The 24,951-nt window shown below is 39.5% G+C and overlaps 1 pseudogene; it reads left to right on the forward strand.

Moving 5' to 3' along the window:
* LOC126033422 (baculoviral IAP repeat-containing protein 5-like) overlaps positions 1-24,712 on the forward strand; it is a 64,894-nt pseudogene extending 40,182 nt beyond the window's left edge.
* Positions 24,713-24,951: the final 239 nt, after the last annotated feature.

The following is a 24,951-nucleotide window of genomic DNA, read 5'->3' on the forward strand; positions in this document are numbered from 1 at the left end:
TCCTATACTACCACCCTTTGGCCCCTGGCCTGCCAGTATAACAGGCCTATTTAAGTTTAGATTGTTAAAAGTTAGGTCCTTGATTCTACAGTCCTTGACTTTGGATTGCAATTTTTTCTTTTTTTTTCTTTTTTTTTGGGGGGGTCACACCCAGCAGCACTCAGAGGTTACTCCTGGCAATACACTCAGAAATTGCCCCTAGCAGGCTTGGGGGACCATATGAGATGCCGGATTCGAACCACTGTCCTTCTGCATTCAAGGCAAACACTCTGCCTCCATGCTATCTCTCCGGCTCCTGGCTTGGAAATTTAGTTCTGTCCTTATTTTTTTCTCCACCAATGCATCTGAGACCACTTGGTCCTAACCCCCTTTCATCTTAGTTTCATAGAAAAATGCATAAATATGTAGTAAAACAAAGTAATCTGTGTTTCAAGATTCTATAAAAAAGGATTTACAAAATAATAAAAAATAAAAGAAAATTAAAGAATAAAAGACAGGGTTTAGTTTGTTTTTAATTTTTGGTTTCATTTTGTTTTGTTTGCATAGGCACAGCAAAAGATGGGGAAATAGAAAGGAAAACCCTTTGGCCTCAAAAACAGACGCAACCCATGAAGCATCCTGCCATAAGACCAACTATAGACCCCGGGCATACTAAGTTGTCTAACCCCAAAGTCTTTCTTTGTGGGCCCAGTAAAAGTTTTCGATCATGGTTGTCATGGTCAGGTGTCTGTAGTTAGAGATACTGTTTTTTTGTAAGATTCTATGTTGAAGTCAGGTTGACACAGAGCATCTTCTGATTTCATCTCACCGTTAGGTGGCAATGCAGAGAACCCTATGTTGCTGCTACCAAGTTGTCAGGGTGTCATGTGAACCCACTCTAGATCCAGTCAGTGCAAAGGCAGCATTAGAGACTTCCCCAGTAGAAGTGCAAGGGGTAGGAATAGGGTCAGTTAAATGCAAACCAAGTGCTTTAGTCCTTATACCATGCCTCTGACCCAAAAATGATTGCTTTTATGCTAACCTTTATTGATGTAGGAAGTAGGTGAAAAAAATCTAAGTGACTTGTTTAAAGTCACACACATAATGTTGCATTGCAGAAGCTTAAACCCAGATTTGCTGATATTTGTTGTAGCAGTAATGCCAATTGTCCTCCAAATATTTATTCTCTCCTCTTTCCTAGATGATAGAAACAATCTCAACTTTATTGGAGATAGTGTAGACTATTTCTTAATCTGCTTTTCAGCTAGAAATAGCCAATAAATGTAAGTGGGAATTGTTGTGTGGGACTTCCAGGAACAGGACTTAGCTTGGAGTTGTCTTTTGCTCTTCTCAAATTCCTTGTTCCATCAGGAACCAGATGTGATGGCTGAAATCTCATTGGCTATCTTTTGAACATAAGGAAAGCTTGACATTGAAAATTACATGCCAAATCTCAAGATAGTAGAATACAAAATATTCTGAGACCTTGATGACAATTTGTGGCCATCATACCAAACCATGCAATATCAAGAAAAGTCTTTCAACAAATAGTTCTTTTTTTTTTAATTTTTGATCAAAGTGGATTACATATCTTTCATAGTAATATTTTAGGTACATATTAACATTGAAGCAGGGAAATTCCCACCACCGAAGTTGATCTCCCTCCCCAGCATGCATCTAAACCCCCCTCCCTGACTCCCCAGGCTGCTAGTATAAGTGATTCCCTCTGTATCTAGCTTGTTGTAGATTGGGTATCAATTTTGTTGTTGTTGGCTTTGGATTTGGTGATTATGTCTGATCATTTTTATTACTATTTAATGATCATACAGCTATTTGGACTTCGTACCCTCTGTTATTTCCCTCTCAATTTGAGAGCAGAGCAAGATGGTTCCAGTTATGTGGTACTGTTTGAAAGGAAGGAAGGAAGGAAGGAAGGAAGGAAGGAAGGAAGGAAGGAAGGAAGGAAGGAAGGAAGGAAGGAAGGAAGGAAGGAAGGAAGGAAGGAAGGAAGGAGGAGGGAGGGAGGAAAGAAGGAAGGAAGGAAGGAAGGAAGGAAGGAAGGAAGGAAGGAAGGAAGGAAGGAAGGAAGGAAGGAAGGAGGGAGGAGGGAGGGAGGAAAGAAGAAAGGAAGGAAGGAAGGAAGGAAGGAAGGAAGGAAGGAAGGGAGGGAGGAAGGAAGGAAGGAAGGAAGGAAGGAAGGAAGGGAGGGAGGAAGGGAGGAAGGAAGGAAGGAAGGAAGGAAGGAAGGAAGGAAGGAAGGAAGGAAGGAAGGGAGGGAGGGAGGAAAGAAGGAAGGGAGGAAGGAAGGAAGGAAGGAAGGAAGGGAAGGAAGGAAGGAAGGAAGAAAGGAAGGGAGGGAGGGAGGGAGGGAGGGAGGAAGAAAGGAAGGGAGGGAGGGAGGGAGGGAGGGAGGAAGAAAGGAAGGAAGGAAGAAAGGAAGGAAGGGAGGAAGAAAGGAAGGAAGGAAGAAAGGAAGGAAGGAAGGAAGGGAGGAAGGAAGGGAGGGAGGAAGGAAGGAAGGAAAGAAGGGAAGGAAGGAAGGAAGGAAGGAAGGAAGGAAGGAAGGAAGGAAGGAAAGAAGGGAGGGAGGAAGGGAGGGAGAGAGGGAGGGAGGGAGGGAGGAAGAAAGGGAGGAAGGAAGGAAGGAAGGAAGGAAGGAAGGAAGGAAGAAAGGAAGGAAGGAAGGAAGGAAGGAAGGAAGGAAGGAAGGAAGGAAGGAAGAAGCTTCTGATGACCCTGAGGACCTGAAGGGAACTCTTTCCTGTGCTTCTCTGTCTTTCCTGAATTCTTGAAGCTCTCCTCAGAGCCCTGGGAAGCGAACCCCCCAAAAATTGCATTCTGAAGCTGCCTAGCAGCGAGTGAGTAAGAACTGGCTGGCTGCGGGGGTTTGCCAGGCAGAGTGCTGGTCTCTCTACCTATGGAGACTCCGCCCTGCTGTGCTTCTGATGACCCTGAGGACCTGAAGGGAACTCTTTCCTGTGCTTCTCTGTCTTTCCTGAATTCTTGAAGCTCTCCTCTGAGGCTTGGGAAGTAAACCCCCAAAAACTGTCACCTAGAGGCCCCAGAAGAGTGCGGCCCTCCACTTCACTTCGCGGCCGTGCACTCTTTCTAACCAATAAACCCTACCACAACATGCAGAAAAAAAATCACACTACAAGCTTGACAATGGGGAAACCTTGCAGGCAAACACCATGCACAGGAATGGAGACAATAGCTCGGATGACCCAAAAAATTCCAACCATCTGATTAACTTCTCGGATAAGGAGCTTAGAATAAAAATATGGAAGATGTTTGTAGAACTCAAAGAAAGCATAAATCGATCTGAACAGAACACAAAGACAGAAATCAGAAAACTCCAAACTGAAATAACAGATCTGAAAAACACGGTAGCTCAACTGAAAAACTCAGTGGATAGCCTCTCCAGCAAGTTAACAGCAGCTGAGGACAGAATCAACGTGCTGGAAGATGAGATGCAGAAAAACTCAACACAGCAGAAGAAATTGGAAAAGAACCTTAAGACAAGCGATCATGCAATGGGAAAAGTACTCAAGGAATGTGAACAGATGAAAATAGAAGTCTTTGATAAACTCAACAGAAACAACATAAGAATCATTGGAGTCCCAGAGGCCAGGTAGGAGCTCCCCAGGAAGAATCAACTGTCAAAGACATCATCAAAGAGATACCCCCAGAGTTAAACTACGTGTAATCAAATCTTGCATGCCTGAAGAGTACCAGCTAAAAGAGACCCGAAGAAAAACACTCCAAGACACATCATTGTTACAATGACAAATCCCACAGATATAGAATACTAAAAGCAGCAAGATCAAAAAGGGAAATTACATTCAAAGGAGCATCCTTAAGACTCACAGCAGACATGTAACAAGAAACTCTCAAGGCCAGAAGACAGTGGTGGGATATTGTGACAAGACTGAATGAAATGGAAGCCTCACCGAGAATACTGCACCCAGCCCAACCAGCTTCATGGATAAACAACAGCTCATAAACTTCAAAGATGAAAAACCAGCCTTAAAGGAAAAACTGACAGGTCTACTCTAAGACAAGAGAGACCAACAAACATAGCAAACTTATCTACAAAGATGACAGTAAATCCTACGACAATCATCTCACTCAATGTCAATGAACTAAATTCACCAATTAAAAGACATAAAGTGGCAAAATGGGTCAAAAAGATGAATCCAACCTTCTGCTGCCTAAAAGAAACACACATGAATAGTCAGAACAAACATAAACTCAAAATCAAAGGCTGGAGGAAAATCATCCAAGAAAACAACACCCTCAAAAAAGCTGGGGTGGCCATATTAATATGTGATGACACCAACTTTATACTCAGAAAAGTGGTAAGGGACAAAGATAGACACTATGTGCTAATCAAGGGATATGTGCAACAGGAATAAATCAGACTATTAAACATATATGCACCCAATGAGAGACCAGCAAATTATCTAATACAATTACTGACAAATCTGAAAGAAGACATCAATAATAACAAAATAATTGTGGGCGACCTCAACATGGCCCTGTCAACACTTGATAGATCAACCAGACCAAAACCCAACAAAAATATACTAGCCCTGAAAAAAAAAATGGAAGAAAGAGGACTAGTGTGTATATATATATTTTTTTGGGGGGGGGATACTCCCCCCCCAAAAATCCTGGATACACATTCTTCTCCAATGTACATGGGTCATTCTCCAGGATAGACCACATGCTGACACATAAAATATACCTTCTTAAAATCAAGAGGATAGAAATCTTGCAGGCTACCTTTGCTGACCACAAGGCTCTGAAATTAGATGTGAACTAAAAGGGACACAGAAGAAAAACTTTAACAACTGGAAATTAAACAGCCTGCTACTGAACAACCAGTGGGTCCGAGAGGAAATCAAAACTTTCCTGAAAACAAATGATAATGAAAACACAAACTGCCAGAATCTATGTGACACAGCAAAAGTGTCCTTTTGCTGTGAGGAAAATTTATAGCTTTGCAAGCACACATCAGGAAGGAAGAAGGAGCATACCTAAATAACTTAATGACGCAGCTCATAAAATTAGAAAATGACCAACAAAAGGAACCAAAAATAGGGAGACAGAAGGAAATAACAAAGCTGAAAGCAGAAATCAATGAAGTAGAAACACAAAAAACTATCCAAAAGATCAACGAAAACAGAAGTTGGTTCTTTGAAAAAATAAACAAGATTGATAGACCATTGGCAAAATTCACAAAGAAAGAGAGAGAAACCTGATAACCCGTATTAGAAATGAAAAGAGGGAGATCACGACAGATATTGCAGAGATCCAGAGGGTAATCAGAGACTACTTTGAGAAACTTTATGATACTAAACATGAGAACCTAGAAGAAATGGATAAATTCTTGAACACTTATAACCTTCCATGGTTAAGTAAGGAGGATGTAGCATATCTAAACACCCCCATCACTATGGAGGAAATTGAAACTGTAATCAAACATCTGCCCAAAAAGAAAAGCCCAGGCCTAGATGGATTTACTAATGAATTCTTTTAAACCTTTCAAGAGGAGCTACTACCAATCCTAGCCAGGCTCTTCCATGAAATTGAAAAAACGGGAACACTCCCAAACAGCTTTTATGAAGCCAACATCACCTTGATACCAAAATCAGACAGAGATGCTGCCAAAAAATAAAATTACAGACCAATATCCCTGATGAATGCAGATGCAAAGATCTTCAAAAAAATCCTGGCAAATAGGATCCAATGCATCATCAAGAATATCATATACTACAACCAAGTAGGTTTTATCCCAGGAATGCAAGGATGGTTTAACATCCGTAAATCTCTCAACATAATACAAAACATCAACAACAAGAAAAATAAAAATCGCATGATCATATCAATAGATGCAGAGAAAGCATTTGATGAGGTCCAACACCCATTCTTGATCAAAACTCTCAGCAAGATGGGAATGAAAGAAACCTTTCTCAATCTAGTTAAAGCCATCTACCACAAGCCAATGGCACATATTATCCTCAATAGAGAAAAACTAAAAGTCTTTTCTCTAAATTCTGGTACAAGACAAGGCTGTCCGATCTCACCACTCCTCTACAACATAGTACTGGAAGTACTTGCTATAGGTATCAGGCAAGAAAAAGATATCAAGGGAAGGAAGAAGTCAAGCTCTCACTGTTTGCAGATGACATGATTCTCTACTTAGAAAATCCTAAAGACTCTACCAAAAAGCTTCTAGAAACAATAGATTCAGATAGCAAGGTGGCAGGCTACAAAATTAACACACAGAAATCAATGGCCTTTTTATACACCAATAATGATAGGGAAGAGATAACCGTTAAGAAGGCAATCCCATTCACATTAGTGCCACACAAACTCAAATATCTTGGAGTCAACTTGACCAAAGACGTGAAGGACCTATACAAAGAAAACTACAAAGCCCTGCTCCAAGAAATAAGAGAAGACACCTGGAAATGGAAACACATACCCTGCTCATGGATTGGCAGGATTAACATCATTAAAATGGCAATACTCCCAAAGCATTATACAGATTTAATGCAAACCCTCTAAAGACACCCATGGCATTCTTCAAAGAGGTGTATCAAATACTTATGAAGTTCATCTGGAATAATAAACACCCTCGAATAGCTAAAGCATTCCTAGGGAAAAGGAATATGGGAGGCATTACTTTCCCCAACTTTAAACTGTACTACAAAACAATAGTTATCAAAACAGTATGGTATTGGACTAAAGACAGATCCTCAGATCAGTGGAATAGGCTTGAGTTCTCAGAAAATGTTCCCCAGACATATAAGCACCTAATTTTTGACAAAGGAGCAAGAAATCCTAAGTGAATCAAGGAAAGCCTCTTCAACAAATGGTGCTGGCTGAACTGGTTAGCCACTTGCAAAAAAGTGAACATAGACCCCCAGTTAACATCATGTTCGAAGGTAAAATCCAAATGGATTAAAGACCTTGATATCAAACCTGATACCATAAGGTATATAGAACAACACGTAGGTAAAACACTCCATGACATTGAGACTAAAGTTATCTTCAGGGAGGAAATTACACTTTCCAAACAAGTGGAAGCAGAGATAAACAGATGGGAATACATGAAGCTGAGAAGCTTCTGCACCTCAAAAGAAATGGTGCCCACCCTGGGTTTTCCCCACTCCCTGGCCGGGCCCGGACCCTGGCCTAGGGTGGGGCTTAAATCCCTGTCCTTCAGGCTTGGGAGGGTCTCTCTCCCTTCCTGGAGCAGGATTTTTAGCCAGCACGGGTGGGCAGCTGGCAGGCCTTCCCTTTCCTCCGGATCTCCAGGTGGGTTTCTGGAAGGAGCTGATGGGGCACCCTGGGTTTTCCCCACTCCCAGGCTGGCTACAGAGGTTGGCTAAGGGGGTGGAGATTGATCTGGTGGGTGGCAGATAGCTGCTCAGCTATACTCAGGCTGTCACTGGCAATTTCATACCAGTCTACATTTTGCAAACCGCGCGAGGGCGAACATATGCTACTCCCAACCATTAGTACCCCAGATTTACTCTTCTTAACTTCAGTAACACACAGTTCTATTCTCTGACCAAAGACATACAATAGATCTAACAAATCCTAGAACTACTTAGAAGGACAGAAATTGAACACATATTGAACACATATATCTTTTGAATATTTTATGGGTATTTTCTTTAAATGATGTAACTCTCTATATATTCTTCTACTTTGATGTTTCTATCCACTTTTCATCTTGTCTTTTCTTTGTAAGCTGTTCAGTAAGGATTGTTGGTGGAACTGTCCCTCAGTTTGATGCCTATGATTGAACTATGTCATGGAAATTGCTCGTCTTGTTCCCATTGCCTCCAGATGCACCAATAACGCTTCATGGCATTGATCCTTGTTTGCATAGACACATTAAAATGGGAAAACACCATACATACAGATAAGTTCTTATCTAATAAATCTCAGTACAATGTACCTTACACCCTGAACATTGATATAATGACCTGGCACAGGCCTCAGAAGAATGGGCATCCTCCATTCACACCGGAACCAGGCAAGCTATCTACGAAACATCCAAGGTCTTTTATAGCAACAGCTGGAAGCAGTCCTCTACCAGGAAAGACTCTACCAAGGGTCTGACATCGACCTCCTAAAAAGAGACTTCCGTTTACACTGAGAAGACTTGACAACAACAATGACCTGCTCTACAGGACATGGTTCTTTCTATTGCCCCATAAGTGTGAGGTGAAATGAGAGGATGCTCCGCACCATCCTGACTACAATATGGGATATGCAGACTCCAGGATCTTTAATACAGAAGCATGATACCAACAACAACAGAGACTAAGTGAGGAATGGAGGTGTATTGCCACTACAGAGGATGACTTGAATTGGACAAACTAGTGTGCCTGGAGCCTAGAGTCAGTCCTGTGCCAGGAAACTTCAGGGGTAGGGTCTCCTTATATTTAGACCATAATTTGCCTTTCCATATCCCTTATGTTTTGGTGGGCCTATGCAAACAAATGCCACTTTAATACCGTTTTTTACTATGTTCCCTTGACTCCAATCCTTAAGAAAAACAACCCACTAAAACTTTTGAGGCTAACTTAAACTAGTAAGCATGTGCATGGAACTAGAGAAATGTACTTTGCCCTCAATGTTTAAGGAGTTACATAAGTCTAATGTCTTTAGATTATATTGTGTGCTGCTAAGAAATAGTATGTACTACAACTGGGGATTTGAGGGACAAAGTAATTGTATTGTACATGGGTTCAGTTTTGTTTTTCTTAATGTTCTTTGGCTGAAAGTTCAAGGCTGGGATATCGTCGATGGGACTACCGAGAATTCTGTTTATGGGTGATTGGGCTTCCACTGTAACTTTACCCTGTCCTCTTTCTTTGCATCTTTGTTGTCATAATTAAAATAATAAAAAAAATTAAAAAAAAATGGTGCCCAGAATACAAGAGCCACCCACCATGTGGGAGAAACTCTTCACCCAATACCCATCAGATAAGGGGCTAATCTACAAAATATACAAGGCACTGACAGAAATTTACAAGAAAAATATCTAATCCCATCAAAAAATGGGGAGAAGAAATGAACAAACACTTTGATAAAAAAAAAGTAATACAAATGGCCAAAAGGCACATGAAAAAATGCTCCTCGTCACTAATCATCAGGAAGATGCAAATCAAAATGATGATGAGATACCATCTCACACCACAGAGATTGGCACACATCACAAAGAATGAGAACAATCAGTGCTGGAGGGGATGTGGAGAGAAAGGAACTCTTATCCACTGCTGGTGGGAATGCCGTCTAGTTCAACCTCTATAGAAAGCAATATGAAGATTCCTCCAAAAATTGGAAATTGAGCTTCCATTCGACCCAGCTATTCCACTCCTAGGGATATACCCTAGGAACACAAGAATACAATACAAAAATCCCTTCCTCACACCTATATTTATTGCAGCACTATTCACAATAGCCAGGCTCTGGAAACAACCAAGATGCCCTTCAACAGATGAATGGCTAAAGAAACTGTGGTACATATACACAATGGAATATTATGCAGCCATCAGGAGAGATGAAGTCATGAAATTTTCCTATACATGGATGTACATGGAATCTATCAGACTGAGTGAAATAAGTCAGAGGAGAGAGATAGACACAGAATAGTCTCACTCATCTATGGGTTTTAAGAAAAATAACAGTCACTTTTGCAACAATCCTCAGAGACAATGACAGGAGGGCTGGAACTTCCAGCTCACTTCAAGAAGCTCACCACAAAGAGTGGTGAGTGCAGTTATAGAAATAACTACACTGAGAACTACTATAAATATGTGAAGGAATGAGGGAACTGGAAAGCCTGTCTAGAGTACAGGTGGGGGTAGGGTGGGGTGGAGGGAGATTTGGGACATTGGTGGTGGGAATGTTGCACTGGTGAAGGGGGGTGTTCTTTACATGACTGAAACCTAATCACAATCATATTTGTAATCAAGATGTTTAAATAAAGATATTAATAATAAAAAACATAAAAAAGAAAAAAGAAAAGTATAATAAATAAATAAATAAAAAGAAAGAAAGAAACCAGGAAAGAAAGAAAGAAAGAAAGAAAGAAAGGAAGGAAGGAAGGAAGGAAGGAAGGAAGGAAGGAAGGAAGGAAGGAAGGAAGGAAGGAAGGAAGGAAGGAAGGAAGGAAGGAAGGAAGAAAGGAAGAAAGAAAGAAAGGAAGAAAGAAAGACAAAGAAGAAATAGGATGGGGTAAAAATGCCACAGGTCTAAAGTGGGCAGTGTCCTTCTCTAGGATCTAAACATCAGTTTTGAGAGAAGAAAGGAAAAAGGGAAAAGGATCACCACAACAATAAAAAGAACAATGAAAAGAAAAATCAAACAAGAAATCCAATGAGCACTACAGTAATAGACACATGGACCACACAATAATCACGCTTCTGAAAAAAAGTCAGAACAGAGCACAAAAAAAGAAAAGAAACAACAATGACAATAACGAAACCAAAAAAGCAAACAAACAAACAAAAAACCAAGAAACACAAAAACAAAACAAAACTAAACTAAAATTTGTGCTGGTTCCCCCCCTCCTTTTTTTTCTTTTCTTTCCTTCTGCATAGGCACAGTAAATATTGGGGAAATTAGAAAGTGAATTCCCTTGGCCTAGTGATACAGGGTTTCTCTACTGTTGAAGCATGTTGTCATGGGATTAACTACAGACTCCATGTGTGTTCATTTACTCTCCCCTAGATACTTCTGTGGTGAATGGGAGACATATGTTCCGTCATGAGTGATAAAGCCAGACCTCTGTATCTAGAGATCTAGGTGTCTGCATGAGTCAAGGAATGGAGTTTATGAAGAAGTCTTTTTTTTTTTTTTTTTTTTTTTTTTTGGCTCTCAAAGTTCAGTTCTTTCATTGTCGTTTTTATTAGTGTTCCGTGGTTGGTGGTTTGGGTCATTGTGCTGAACCTAAGATGGAGCCTGGAATGGCATCTTTCGTTATGTTTTCAGGAGACCCGTTCAATTGCAGTTGTCTGTCATACCTCTGGAGTTAGAAGTCTTGGTTTTTGTACAGATCGTAGGTTGTACTCTGGAATAGGACTTTTTTATTGGACCTAGGATACGTTCTGCCCATTGATGGTTGTCACAGTCAGTCATCTGCAGATAGTGAACTTGGCTTTTGCGCTGATCATAAGATGACAACTCTTCTGATTTTGTCGTTAGATGGTGAGGTAAGGACAACCTGCTCTTAGGTCCAGATGTTGCCATTATTCCATTGTTAGGATATGATATCAGAGCTGTATCATGTTGGCGTCAAATCAGTATTAAGGATGTCCCAGAGGGGGTTTGGTTCCTGGAGCTTTTGTGGGAGCTGTGTTGTTTCTATGTCTGGAGTCCAGAGATCAAGGTTGGACAGTCATTGTATAATCTCCTAGAGTCCACATGTCACATGCTTAAGGTTCAACAGATAGTTCTAAGAAAACTGAATATCCATAGATAAATTTAAGAGGTTGAGCTCTCACCTATTATAATACATCCTATTTATTTTCTGTATACAGATACGTAGGAGGAATTAGTGGGATTCTCCCTATTTTGAGATAATCTCCATGCTATTTTCCATACAGGTTAGGCAACTTACCTTCCCACCAATCATGTATGAAGGTTTGTTTCACCAACACCATTTAAATATAGGCCATTCTCAAATATAGGTAATATAATATTGCCATTTTGATTTTTATTTCCTGACAAGTGAAAACTGAGCATTGTTTCACATCCCTGTTGACCATCTATATATGTCCATTGGTGAAGTTTATGTTCAGTTCTTCAGAGGTTTTTATGAGGTCATTTTTTTCTTGTTGAGTTTCATAAGATCCTTGTATATTTTGAATATAAGCCTTCAGTATATGGTATGTAAATATTTTCTCCGATTCACTAAAATATCCTTTAGTTTTAATGATAATTCCTTTCACTGTGCAGCATCTTAGTTTCATGTATCACATTGGTTTATTTTTTGTTTTTCTTGTAATTGGTTTCAAGTTAACAAAAACATCACTGAAGCAATATCATAGCACACCATATTGCTTCTAGCAATATTCAGATTAGCAGTGAGGGCAAGACTTACACAATTCTCAGATCTGGCTCTGTGTTATTCATAGCACTGATGTGTAAAGGGATAGCAGTGTTTAAAATCACATAATGCTGATAGTCATCATGGTCACACCTAACTATGAGCAGGGGCCAAGTGATGCAAGAGATAAAATTTAGGGGCCTTATGCATGCTATGCAAGTGTTCTACACCATAAACTATTGCCTTAACTTAATAATAACATCACTTTCTATGTAAATCTTTCAATTCCTCTGTTGATTCCCAGGCATTCATATTTTTTTTGCTTGTTTCAGGGCCACATCCTAGTACTTACTCCTGTCTTTGAGTTCAGATATCATCTTGACAGTGCTCAGAGGCACCATACATGGTGCCAGGGACTTAATCAGGATGAGTTATATTCAAGGCAAGAATCATCAGACTATCTCTCTGGCCCAGGTATTCAATTACTTTTTATGTGATATTTAATAAAATTTTTTTTCTTTTTTCTGTTTTTGGTTTTGGGGTCATACCCAGCATTGTTCAGAATTTATTCCTGATTCTGAGCTCAGGGATCACTCCAGGAATGCTCAGGGTGCCATGCCAGGGTTTGGATCTGGGCTATCCACCACAAGCAAAGCTAGCTAGTGCCCTGGCCACTGTACTATCTCCTGCCCTAGGAAATTTTTCAATTTCCTCTTTTCTAATTCTTTACTTGTACACAGAAATGTAACTTATTTTATATAATGATTTTGTAGCCTGACACATTACTGCTCTATTATTTTATGTTTTGCATTGTTTGATATGTACATACTAATATTTATATGAAAATATAAAAAATTTAAGAGTTTCTCAAAAAAGGATAAAAATCCAAGTATCAAATATTAATTACAAATCTATAATGATCAAGAGAACGTAGTACCAGCATGAGAACAGACATAGTCTTACACAATACATAAAATTCAAAATGGACTGAAAATTATTAGAAGATATAAAACAATAAAATATGTAGACAAGACATAAGTTACAGCTCTTCAATATCAACCTTATTGAAATATATGGACCTATTTCCTATAGCAAGATAAACAAAAGAGAATAAATATAGGGCCATATCAAATAAACTGTACACACATTAAAACAAAAAGCAGCCTACTGAATGGGAGAGTATGTTTATAAATCACAATAACTGAGACTAACATCTAAAATTTATGAACAATTCAAACAACTCAATAACAAAAGCAAATATAATCCATTAAAAACAGGCAGACAACAGAGACTGGCACACATCAAAATAAATAAGAAGAACCAGTGATAGAGCATATGTGGAGAGAAAGGGACTCTCATTCACTTCTGACAATGCCAACATTCTGGAAAACAATATGAACATTCCTAAAAAATAAATAAAGTGAACTCCCATATGACCCAGTAATACTGCTCCTAGGGATAGATCCTAGGGGCCCAAAAAATATGATGCAGAAAAGCCCTCTGAACTCCTATAGTCATTGCAGCACTATTCACAATAGCCAGAATATGGAAACAATCCAAGGACCTAAGAACACATAAGTGAATAAGGAAACTGTGATAGATCTACACAATGGAATACTGTACAGCTGTTAGGAAAAATGAAGTCATGTATATAGAGAGCATTGTGCTGAGTGAAATAAGTCAGAGAGAGACAGATAGAAATAGAATGACACTCTCATTTGTGGGATATAAAATAAGATAGTATGGTAATAATATTCAAAGCTATAGAAACAAGGACCAGAAGGGCCAGTCCATGGTATAAAGTTTTCCACAAATGACAGAGGACTGCAGTTAGGGCAGAGAAGGGACCACTGGGCCAATGAAAGTTGGAAATGATTACTTCTGACAAGAACTGGGTATGGGGGCTGGAGTGATGGTGCAGAGTAGCCTTGCCGGCAGTAGCCTAGGACAGACTGCCCTTCAAACCCCTGGCATCCCATATGGTCCCCCAAGCCAGGAGCGATTTCTGAGCGTATAGCCATGAGTAGCCCGGAGCATCACCAGGTGTGCCCACTAAAAAAGAACTGGGTATGAAGAGATAAAGTGATATGCACGATACCCCTTCAGTAATAATATTGCAAACCAGTGTCTAAAAGAAAAAAATAGTAAGATAGAGAAGATACAGAAGAAAAATATCTGCCATAGAAAGAGGTAGAGGTGAGGGAGAGGTCAGGGGAGAACACAGAGAGACCAGGGGAAGGGAAACTAGGGATATTGGTGGCAGGAAATTGTGCACTGGTGAAGGGTGCTGAACAATGTGTGACTAAAACTCACTCATGTACAACTTTGTAACTGTGCATCTCATGGTGATTTAATTCAAAAATTGAGTTTAAAAAGGCAGGCAAAGGGCCATTATCAGGGCAGGGACAGGCACGCTCAAAAGTGAACCACACTGATAGTTAGAAGGGGAGGGGGAAATTGACCAGGCCCAACCATCAACACTCCAGCAGCTGCTCCACCATTACAGGGTGGAGTCAGGCGCAGTCAGAGGTGAACCATACTATTTGACAGGTAGAGGGGGAGGGGGAAATTGACACAGGCCCAGACCTCCGACACACCTTCTGACAGGTCAAGATAAAGGGGGAAACCTTGTTGTAGTTGTGCAAGGCAGAGGGGATCTACGCCTTCTGGCAGGTAAAGTGGGGGAAGAGTCTTGAGGGTGTGGCCAAACCTCAGCTACCACAGCTATCATACCAACTTAGAGCCCCACACCAGAGAAGGGACCTGGCTCCATTCCACAGGTGACAAAGGAGGGCTGAAATATGAAGGCAGTACACCCCAAGGCAGGGGTCCTCAAACTTTTTAAACAGGGGGCCAGTTAGTTCACTGTCCCTCAGACCATTGGAGGGTCTGACTATAGTAAAAACAAAACTTATGAACAAATTCTTATGCACACTGCATATATCTTATTTTGCAATGAAGAAACAAAACAGATACAAATACAATATGTGGCCTGCAGGCCATAGTTTGAGGACCACTGCTCCAAGCCAAACCACCAAATGCAAAGAAATATGGGAAAAAATAAGGAAGACACTAACAACTGGGGATATGAAGAGAAATCCTAGCAAGTTTCCAAATCCACCAAAAGACACGGGCCCAATAGATGAAGACCTAAAAGCGGCAATGCAAGCCATGGCAAAAGAAATCAAGAAATCACTAGCCATCAAGTTCAAGAAATCCATAGATGAACAATCAACCAACTCAAAAAGAACTTTTACAAAATATGAGAGAATCCATACAAATGGAATTAAAGGAAGTAAAAAACATCTTAACAAGCCATAATAGCAGAATTACACAATTGGAAAATCACATAGAAGAACTTGAAGTAAACTATGAACCAAAAATGACAAAGAAGCCAATAAAGAAATAAAAGATAAAGCATTGGAAAAAATTAAGGTATTTAATGAAAAAAGGCAAAAGAAATAATCTATGGGCTGTAGGAATATCAGAAGGGGAGGGAATAGGGAATGGAGAGGAACAAGTGGTGAGGAAAATAATAGCAGAAAACTTTCCCAACCTTTGGAAAGAGGTTCTGGTGCAAATCCAGGAGGTGAAAAAAGTCCCCAATAAAATAGACCCTAATAAACCAACATCAAGGCATATAGTAATCCAAATAAAAAAAAAGAAAAAGATAAACTCCTTAAAGCAATAAGGAAGGAAAAAAGCCAAGTACAAAGGAAGAAACATAAGAATCAAAACAGATCTCCCACTTGAAACAATTCAAGCAAGAAGACAGTGGAATGGCATATTTAAATAACTAAATGAAAGAAACTTCCAACCTAGAGTCCACTAATTAGCAAAACTCTCATTCATATAGGAGGTAAAACTAAAAACATTCTCAGACAAAAAAGAACTCACATTATTTGCGCAAATAAAATCAATTCTAAATGATCTACTCAAGAGATTAATTACACAATCCAAACTCTCCCGACTGTAACAATAAACCACCCTACACAATACCACTGCACAACAGACCTCTCTGTCAATAATCTCCTTAAATGTCAATGGACTAAACTCTCCCATTAAAAGACACATAGAAGAAAACTGAATTAGAAAACGAAAACCGAATTTCTGCTGCTGCAAAAAAACACACCTACAAGTACAGGCTTAGAATAAAAGGTTGGAAATCAATTTTTCAAGCCAATGGAAAACAAAAAAAGCTGGGACAGCCATTCTTATATCAGAACAAATTGCATTCAACCTCAAGAAATTAATCAGAACAAAGAAGGCCACTACTTACTGATCAGGGGAATACCAGACTAAAAGGTACTAAATCTGGTCAATATTTATGCACCAAATATAGAACCAGCAAAATATGTAGGGTATTTGCTTGCAAACCTGGAGAAGCATATGGAAGGAAATGTGATAGTAGGAGGTCTCAATACTCCACTATCACCACTGGACAGATCAACCAGACAGAAAACTACCTAGGAAATAAGAGCCCTAAATGAGAAATTAGAAGAACTAGGGCTAATGGACTTATATAGGGCCTCCACTGCCAAAAAGCAGAATATACATTCTTCTCAAGTACACATGGAACCTTCTCCAGAATAGACCAAGCCTTAGGATATAAATCTAACTTGCATAAAGTCACAAATATAATGATTATTAGAAGCACCCTATCAGATCACTATGCAACAGAGATCAAGATTGACTGAAAAAGAAGCTATGGAGAAAATACAACACCTGTAGATTAAACAACATGCTGCTCAACAACAGCTGGATCAAAGAAGAACTCAAGGAAGAAATTAAAAGATTCCTTAAGACAAACAATAATGGGAGACAAATTGTCAAAAATCTGTGGAACACAGCAAAAACATTAATTAGAGTAAAACTCATAGCAATACAGCCTATGTCAAGAAAGAGGAAAATGACAAAATCAGCAGTTTAAAGGGACACCTTAAGGAGCTGTAAAAACAGCAGCAAAGAAACCCAAACACAACCAGAAGACAAGAAATAATAAAAACCAGAGCAGAAATAAACAACATAGAAACAAAAAAAAAAAACTGATACAAAAAAAATCAATGAGACCAGGAGTTGGATTTTGAAAGAATAAACAAGATAGAAAAACCACTGGTAAGATTCAAAAAAAAAAAGAGGGAAAATGCCAAAATAAATAGGATCACAAATGAAAGGGGAGAGATTACAAGAGACTCCACCCCCCCCCAAGAAATCCAACACATCATGAGGACTTATTATGAATAACTATACTCAGTCAGGTTAGAGAACCCAGAAGAAACAGACAGATTTTTGGAAAAATAGCATCTTCCAAGACTGGATAAGGAGGATGTAGAAAGCCTAAACAGGCCAATCACATCTGAGGAAATTGAATCGATCATTAAGAAATTCCCCAAGAACAAAAGTCCAGATCCGGAAGGTTTACAGGTGAATTCTATCAAATATTCCGAGAAGAATTACTACCACTGATCCACAGACTCTTCCAAAATATTGAAAAAACATGAATCCTTCCTAACTCCTTTTTCGAGGCGAATATCGCACTCATTCCCAAAGATGGCAAAGACACCGCCAAGAAAGAAAACTACAGACCAATCTCACTAATAAACATAGATGCAAAAATCCTCAATAAAATCTTAGCAAACTGGGCCCGGAGACATAGCACAGTGGCGTTTGCCTTGCAAGCAGCCGATCCAGGACCTAAGGTGGTTGGTTCGAATCCCGGTGTCCCATATGGTCCCCCGTGCCTGCCAGGAGCTATTTCTGAGCAGACAGCCAGGAGTAACCCCTGAGCACTGCCGGGTGTGACCCAAAACAAAACAAAAAAAAAAATCTTAGCAAACCGAATCCAACAATACATCAAAAAGATTATACACCATGACCAAGTGGGTTTCATTCCAGAAATGCAAGGATGGTTCAACATATGCAAATCAATCAACATCATACACCACATCAACTAGAAAGACAAAAATCACATGATTATATCAATCAATGCAGAGAAGGTGTTTGACAAAATCCAACACCCATTCGTGATGAAAACAATCAGCAAAATAGGACTGGAAGAAACCTTCCTCAAGATAGTTACAGCTATCTATAAAAAGCCCACAGCCAACATTATCCTTAGTACAAAAAAACAGAAAGCATTTCCACTAAGATCAGGAACTAGGCATGGCTGTCCACTGTCTCCACTTTTATTCAATAGTTTTAGAAGTCCTAGCAATAGCAATCAGACAAGAGAAGGGAATCAAAGGAATCCATAGAGGAAAAGAGGAACTATCTCTGCAGATGATATGATGATATACACTGAAAACCCTAAGAGTCTACAGTAAAACTCCTAGAAACAATTAACCAATACAGCAAAGTGGCCAACTACAAAGTCAATACACAAAGGACAGTAGCATTCCTCTATACAAATAACAAAGTAGAGGAGAAAGAGATTAAGGAGACAATCCCATTTAAAATAGTATCCAAAAATATCAAGTACCTAGGAATCAACCTTACAAGAGAAGTGAAGGAACTATACCATGAAAACTTCAAAACACTTCAGAAAGAAATTGAAGAGGACCTAAGGAAATTGAAGAACATCCAGGCTCATGGGTAAGTAGAATCAGAATTGTCAAAATGACTATCTTACCTAAAATTCTATATATATTCAATGCAATCCCTATCCAAATTCAGACATCATTTTTTTAAGGAATTAGAACAATCATTTATAAAAATTAATCTGGAACCACAAAACACCCAGGTTAGCCAAATACATACTGAAAAACAAGAAGCTGGGTGGCATCTCTTTACCTAATCTGAAGCTTTACTATAAGTGATTAAAATAGCATGGTACTGGAACAAAGATAGTCTCAGACCAATGAGTTAAAACAAAATATCCAGAGATAAACCCCTAACTATACAGTCAACTAATTTTTGACAAAAGAGCCAAGAACTTGAAATGAAACGAAGACAGTCTCTTCAACAAATGGTGTTGGAACAACTGGATAACCACCTGTAAGAAATTAAAGATTGATCCGTATCTCACACCTTATAAAAAGTCAACTCAAAATGAATTAGTCATTGAAATCAGACCCGAATCTATAAAGATTATTGAGGAAAAATAGGCAGAACACTCCAAGACCTATATATCAAAAAAGTCTTTGAGGATAGAATGCCAATGGCAAGAACTTCAGCATCAAAACTAAATAAATGGGACTACATCAAACTAAAAAGTTTCTGCATGGCGAAAGAAACCCTAGTTAAGACAGTTAATGAAATGGGAAAAAAAATTTGGACTCAACATGTCAGATAAAGAGCTAAATATCTAAGATATACAAATAACTCAGAAAGGTGAGCTCCAAAAAATCTGATAAAGCCATATTAAAATGGGGAGAAGAAATGGATAGATACTTCTCCGAAGAAGTGAGAAAGATGGACAACAGACACATGAAAACATGCTCACCTTCACTCATCATTAGGGAAATCCAAATCAAGAGAACAATGAGGTACCACCTTACACCAGTGAGGATGGCTGACATCAAAAATAACGGGAATTTGGGGCCGAAGAGTTAGCATGGAGGTAAGGTGTTTGCCTTGCATGCAGAAAGTAGGTGGTTTGAATCCCGGCATCCAATATGATCCCTTGAGCCTGCCAGGAGCGATTTCTGAGCATAGAGCCAGGAGTAACCCCTGAGCGCTGCCAGGTGTGACCCAAAAACCAAAACCAAAGGAAAAAAAAAAAAACGAGAACATTCTCTGTTGGCGGGGATGTTGTAAGAAAGAAACTCACATCCACTGCTGGTGGGAATGCTGCCTTGTCCAACCCCTATGGAAAACAGTGTGGAGACTTCTCAGTAAACTCAGACTTGAGCTGCCATATGACCCAGCAATTGCTCTCCTGAGTATCGATCCCTAAGTTGGAAGGATATTCATCCCAAAGTATGTGTACACTACACTATTTATCACAGCACTCAGTACAATAGCCAGGATTTGAAACCAACCTCGATGCCCAACAACAGATGAGTGGATCATGAAGATGTGTTATTTATACACAGTGAAATACTACATAGCAGTTAGAAATGATACAATCATGAATTTTGCAGCAACATGGGTAGATCTACAAAATATTATGTTAAATCAAGTAAGCCAGAAAGCCAGAAGAAGGATAAATACAGAATTATAGCACTTTTCTGAGGTACTTAGAATATACACCATATAGGGCCCAGAGAGATAGCACAGCGGCGTTTGCCTTGCAAGCAGCCGATCCAGGACCAAAGGTGGTTGGTTCGAATCCCGGTGTCCCATATGGTCCCCCGTGCCTGCCAGGAGCTATTTCTGAGCAGACAGCCAGGAGTAACCCCTGAGCAATGCCAGGTGTGGCCCAAAAAAAAAAAAAAAGAATATACACCATACATACATACATATAATACTCCAAGAATAACTAGAACAGTCTAATAGGGTAAAACTCCAAGCACTGTAGTTGTCAGCATTTACTGGGGAGAAATGTTCAAAACAAGTGGAAGAGAAATGACACAAAGCCTTGACTATCCATTATGCCATAAAGAAACCAGCAACAATAGAAACAACCGTTTAGAGTGACCAGGTATGTAATCAGCCTTTTACTAAAAAGACCTATAATAATGTCTTAGGGAGCTTATATACAGATACTGGTGAAGAATATGATTGGAAGTCAGAGGCTCCAGTAGCAGCATTTCCTAACAATATGTTCTAATGCCTTAATCTTACTAGGTATAAAATAACCTTTCAGCTTCTCTGTCCACAGGGATTCTTGGATAAAAGGGTGGACACCCTAATTTTACACCTCGGTGCTCATAGTAAATACCATATTCAGTTTTTATTATGAAAATGTCTTATAAAACACTGCAATATACCCTTTTCCTCTGGTTTATATCCTCTATTAAGACCTAAAGCATATGATTATTCAGACCACTGAAACAGTCAACTGCGAACCACAGACTGATGTTACAGGACCTACTTATCAAACATGTTTTGGCAAATTAACATTTCCTTTTTCTCCCTTTCTATTCTCCCTACTCTTTCCTTCTCCCCTTTCTTCTTCTTCCTCAGCATCATCGATTCAATCTATGTCAAATAAAACTCACACTGTTAGTTTCTCTTTGGGAAAGGAACTTCAATACATAAGATGAAGCGGAAAATACTACACAGGGTAGCCACATACATAGGTAGGCATCATTAACACCTTGTTTAGTGCTCGAAATGCAAAATCTATGTGTATCCTAAACTGCTCCAGCCATTATTTAACCCTGAAATCTTCATTTAGCAAGGCCCAACCCCATCACTGATGAAATGCCTAGAAACTGGGAAAACCTCCCAACTCTGATGCACTGTCCCAATCTCTTTTATTTGATTTATTTAATTTTTTATTTATTTTTACTTTATTTACATATTTTTCTTTTCTCCTCTCTCTTATCTTTTGTTCTCACTTCTTCTCTTTCTTATGCTATACCTAAGCTAATTATTTATCTTAATTCAACCAGTCCTTAAGAGCTCAGACCCATCCTATTAGGGTCAGACCTTTAACAATACCTTAAGAATAGATCACTAATGTATGTCTTTATGGGGGCATGAGTACAAAGAGAGAGGACTCCTCTATGAGAGCCAAACCTAAATTGTAAACAATGCATGCCTATAGTGTATATAGCCCCTCCTATATACTATCCCTCTTTGCCCCCTTCAGAAATCCTACTATTCCTTCACCACCTCAATCCCAATCTGATATAAATTTTTCTTCAAAATGAAAAAAAAAAAGTTGGTTCTGGGACTATGGCAACAAATGAAGCAACAGATATGACTCTATGCTCCCAAGAACCAGAAGGCTGAATGTGGTGACCTCCCATGCACCATCAGGTGTGTATGTACAGTCACTTGATTTTCAGAAATAGGGCCAAGACCATTCAATAAGGAAAGAGCTGTCTTCTCAACAAATATTAGAATGCTTAATATCTCCATATAAAAGAGTGAAGTTAGGCCCTTACTTAACACAAAATTGATTAAATAACTAAATGTAAGAGCTGAAATTATAAAACATTTAGAAGAACAAAAAGAAAAAAGAAAAAAGACATTGTGTTATAACAGACTTCTATTTTATGTTTCAACAATTTAATCATTATTCAAGTCACTTGAATTATAGAATTATCAAATTTTTATTAGATATGAAGTTCAGTTCTTCACATTTGAATATTACTATGTTAGCTTAAGATATAAAGAAGTGCCTCATCGAAAGTCTAAAGAGTCTGTCTAAAGAATAATAGAATAATTTGGAAATATATGTACAGTGTATTAATTTCTCAGGAAGGGGACAAATTTAGATTTCTGTTTAAATGATTTATTTTTTGTAGCCATAACTGATAGAAGCTAATAATTTTCTTTGTTGTTTGGCCATGTTTATTACAGTTTGTTTTTTAAATTATTTACAAATAAAGGTGAAATATTTTATTGTTAAAAAAACATTTAGAGGGGCCGGGAAGGTGGCGCTAGAGGTAAGGTGTCTGCCTTGCAAGCGCTAGCCAAGGAACGGACCACGGTTCAATCCCCCGGCGTCCCATATGGTCCCCCCAAGCCAGGGGCAATTTCTGAGCACATAGCCAGGAGTAACCCCTGAGCGTCAAACGGGTGTGGCCCAAAAACCAAAAAAAAAAAAAAAAACATTTAGAAGAAAATACAGGTGGAACTCTTTGTAACCTTGGCTACTTAGATATGATACTAAAAGACAAGTGACAAAAGAAAACTAAATTTAATTTGATAAATTAAAAATGTGCTTCAAATGCACCATTGTGAAAGTGGAAAGAGGAGATAGGGAAATAGCTCAGTGAATAAAGTACCCAATTTGCCGTTATGAATTTGTGTGTTCTATCCCTGATACCACTACATTTTCCTTGTAGTTCTAGCATGATCATGGTAGTTCTGCTGGGATTCCCAGTGCCATAAGTGGTTTCCAGTTATGCCACAGCACAAGCACAATTAAAAGGTTGACCTCTAGCAAGCACAATTTTTTGCTTTGTTTTCAGGCTATACCTGGCTGTGCTCAGGATTTACTCCTAGTTCTATGCTCAGGGATCACTTCTGATGGTGCTTAGGCAGTAGGGATTGAACCTGAGTTGGCTGTGTTCAAGGCAAGCAACGCAGTTTTTGTAAGTATTCAAGTATGCTAGGGTATGACCCCCTTAAGGTGAATACTGCAGTGACCCCAGGAAAGCATTACCAGAATGTGTGCAAACACAACTAAAAGGAATGTAACTCCTGTTTAGCAGCACCACAACTAAATGTGGTGCACCACAACCTAAAGTGCAATCCCCAGAGATTACCAGAACTAAATATGTAAGCTTCTGTGAGACTCCACACAAAGACAAAAGGCCTATCTAGAACTAGTCCCATCAGGGTGAGCCTTTGACATGTAAAGAGGGCAGGGAAGAGGCAAGAACCCAACTTTGTTTAGGTTGAAGCAAGTTGTAAGCCAACATGCATCCTCTGAGCTGGAAACTTTTGGACAGATTTTATTGACCCATTATATGGTTTGTCAGATTTCTACCATACTGAAACAACTCTTTTTTGAAGCATGTAAACATTATCCACATTTAGGATTCTTTGTTGATGATTTTCGGCTGCTGTAAAGTGTCAAGTCATACATATCTCTGAGGTACCCAGGTGTTTCTTAAGAAGCATCTTCACTATGCAATACTAGACAACTGTATTACAAAGAAAACAAGGAGAAAATAGCAGTGATGTTATTTTTTTTTGCTATACTAACCGAACATAACACTGGGTGTGTGTATAAATACGTGTTGTCCTGAGCTGCAGGACTCCGTTACTCGTGGGTATAGAGGGGTCCCAGCCTGAAAAGAGAATGGGGAGAAAGAAGGGGGCCAAGCAAAACGAGGCTTGTCAAGGCTCCGGTTTATTGATCGGTACAGGCTCTTTTAAGCACAATTTTTACAGGGGGTGGAGAGAGAGTAGGATAGAACAGCCTGCATTACATCTTACAGGTAATCTTTACATGCCATCTTTACATAAGGGGCACAGGAACACCTCAGGGTTAGTGAAGTTTCAAGGATGTTACAAGCTTCCTGGAATGTATGCCTGATAGGAAACCGTGATGTTTCTTAGGGCTCTGGGGCTCTTCCATATTGGTCTCTGACAATGTGTCAAATACTTCAATCACAATTGTTTTACTTCTAGACTTTCTAGAATGCTCTAGAAAGGTATTGTTATAAACAAGGTGGCAATTAGCGTTCCTGGAGGGCTGCACCTGCACCCCGAAGTGGATGCCCGAGGCCCGGTTCATCACTGCTTGACCAAGAACGAGCCCGACCTGACCCAGTGCCTCTTCTGCTTCAAAAAGCTTAAAGGCTGGGAGCCAGACGATGACCCCATAGAGGAGCACAGGAAGCATTCGGCAAGCTGCGCCTTCCTGGGTGTCAAGAAGCCTTTTGAAGACTTGACCCTCAGTGAATTCCTGAAGTTGGACAAAGAAAGAGCCAAAAACAAAATTGCCATGGATGCCAGCAATAAACAGAAAGAATTTGAAAGAACCGCAAAGACGGTCCGTGGCGCCATCCAGCAACTGGCAGCACTGGACTGAGCCCCCTGCCTGCTGCCAGTGGCTTGACTTTGGCACTGCAGATTGTCCCTGGATGGTGGGGTCACGTCTATCCCTCAGGATGCATTTGAGTGTCTGGGCTTAGCCCAAGAGCCCCTTAGACAGGGTGCTAGAGAATCAGACCCTTAAAGTCTTATTTGCTTCTGGAAAAAAAAAAGAAAGAAAGAAAGAGAGAGAGAGAGAGAGAGAGAGAGAGAGAGAGAGAGAGAGAAAGAAAGAAAGAAAGAAAGAAAGAAAGAAAGAAAGAAAGAAAGAAAGAAAGAAAGAAAGAAAGAAAGAA

This window comes from Suncus etruscus, chromosome 17, assembly GCF_024139225.1.
Source record: "Suncus etruscus isolate mSunEtr1 chromosome 17, mSunEtr1.pri.cur, whole genome shotgun sequence".
Lineage (NCBI taxonomy): Eukaryota > Metazoa > Chordata > Mammalia > Eulipotyphla > Soricidae > Suncus > Suncus etruscus.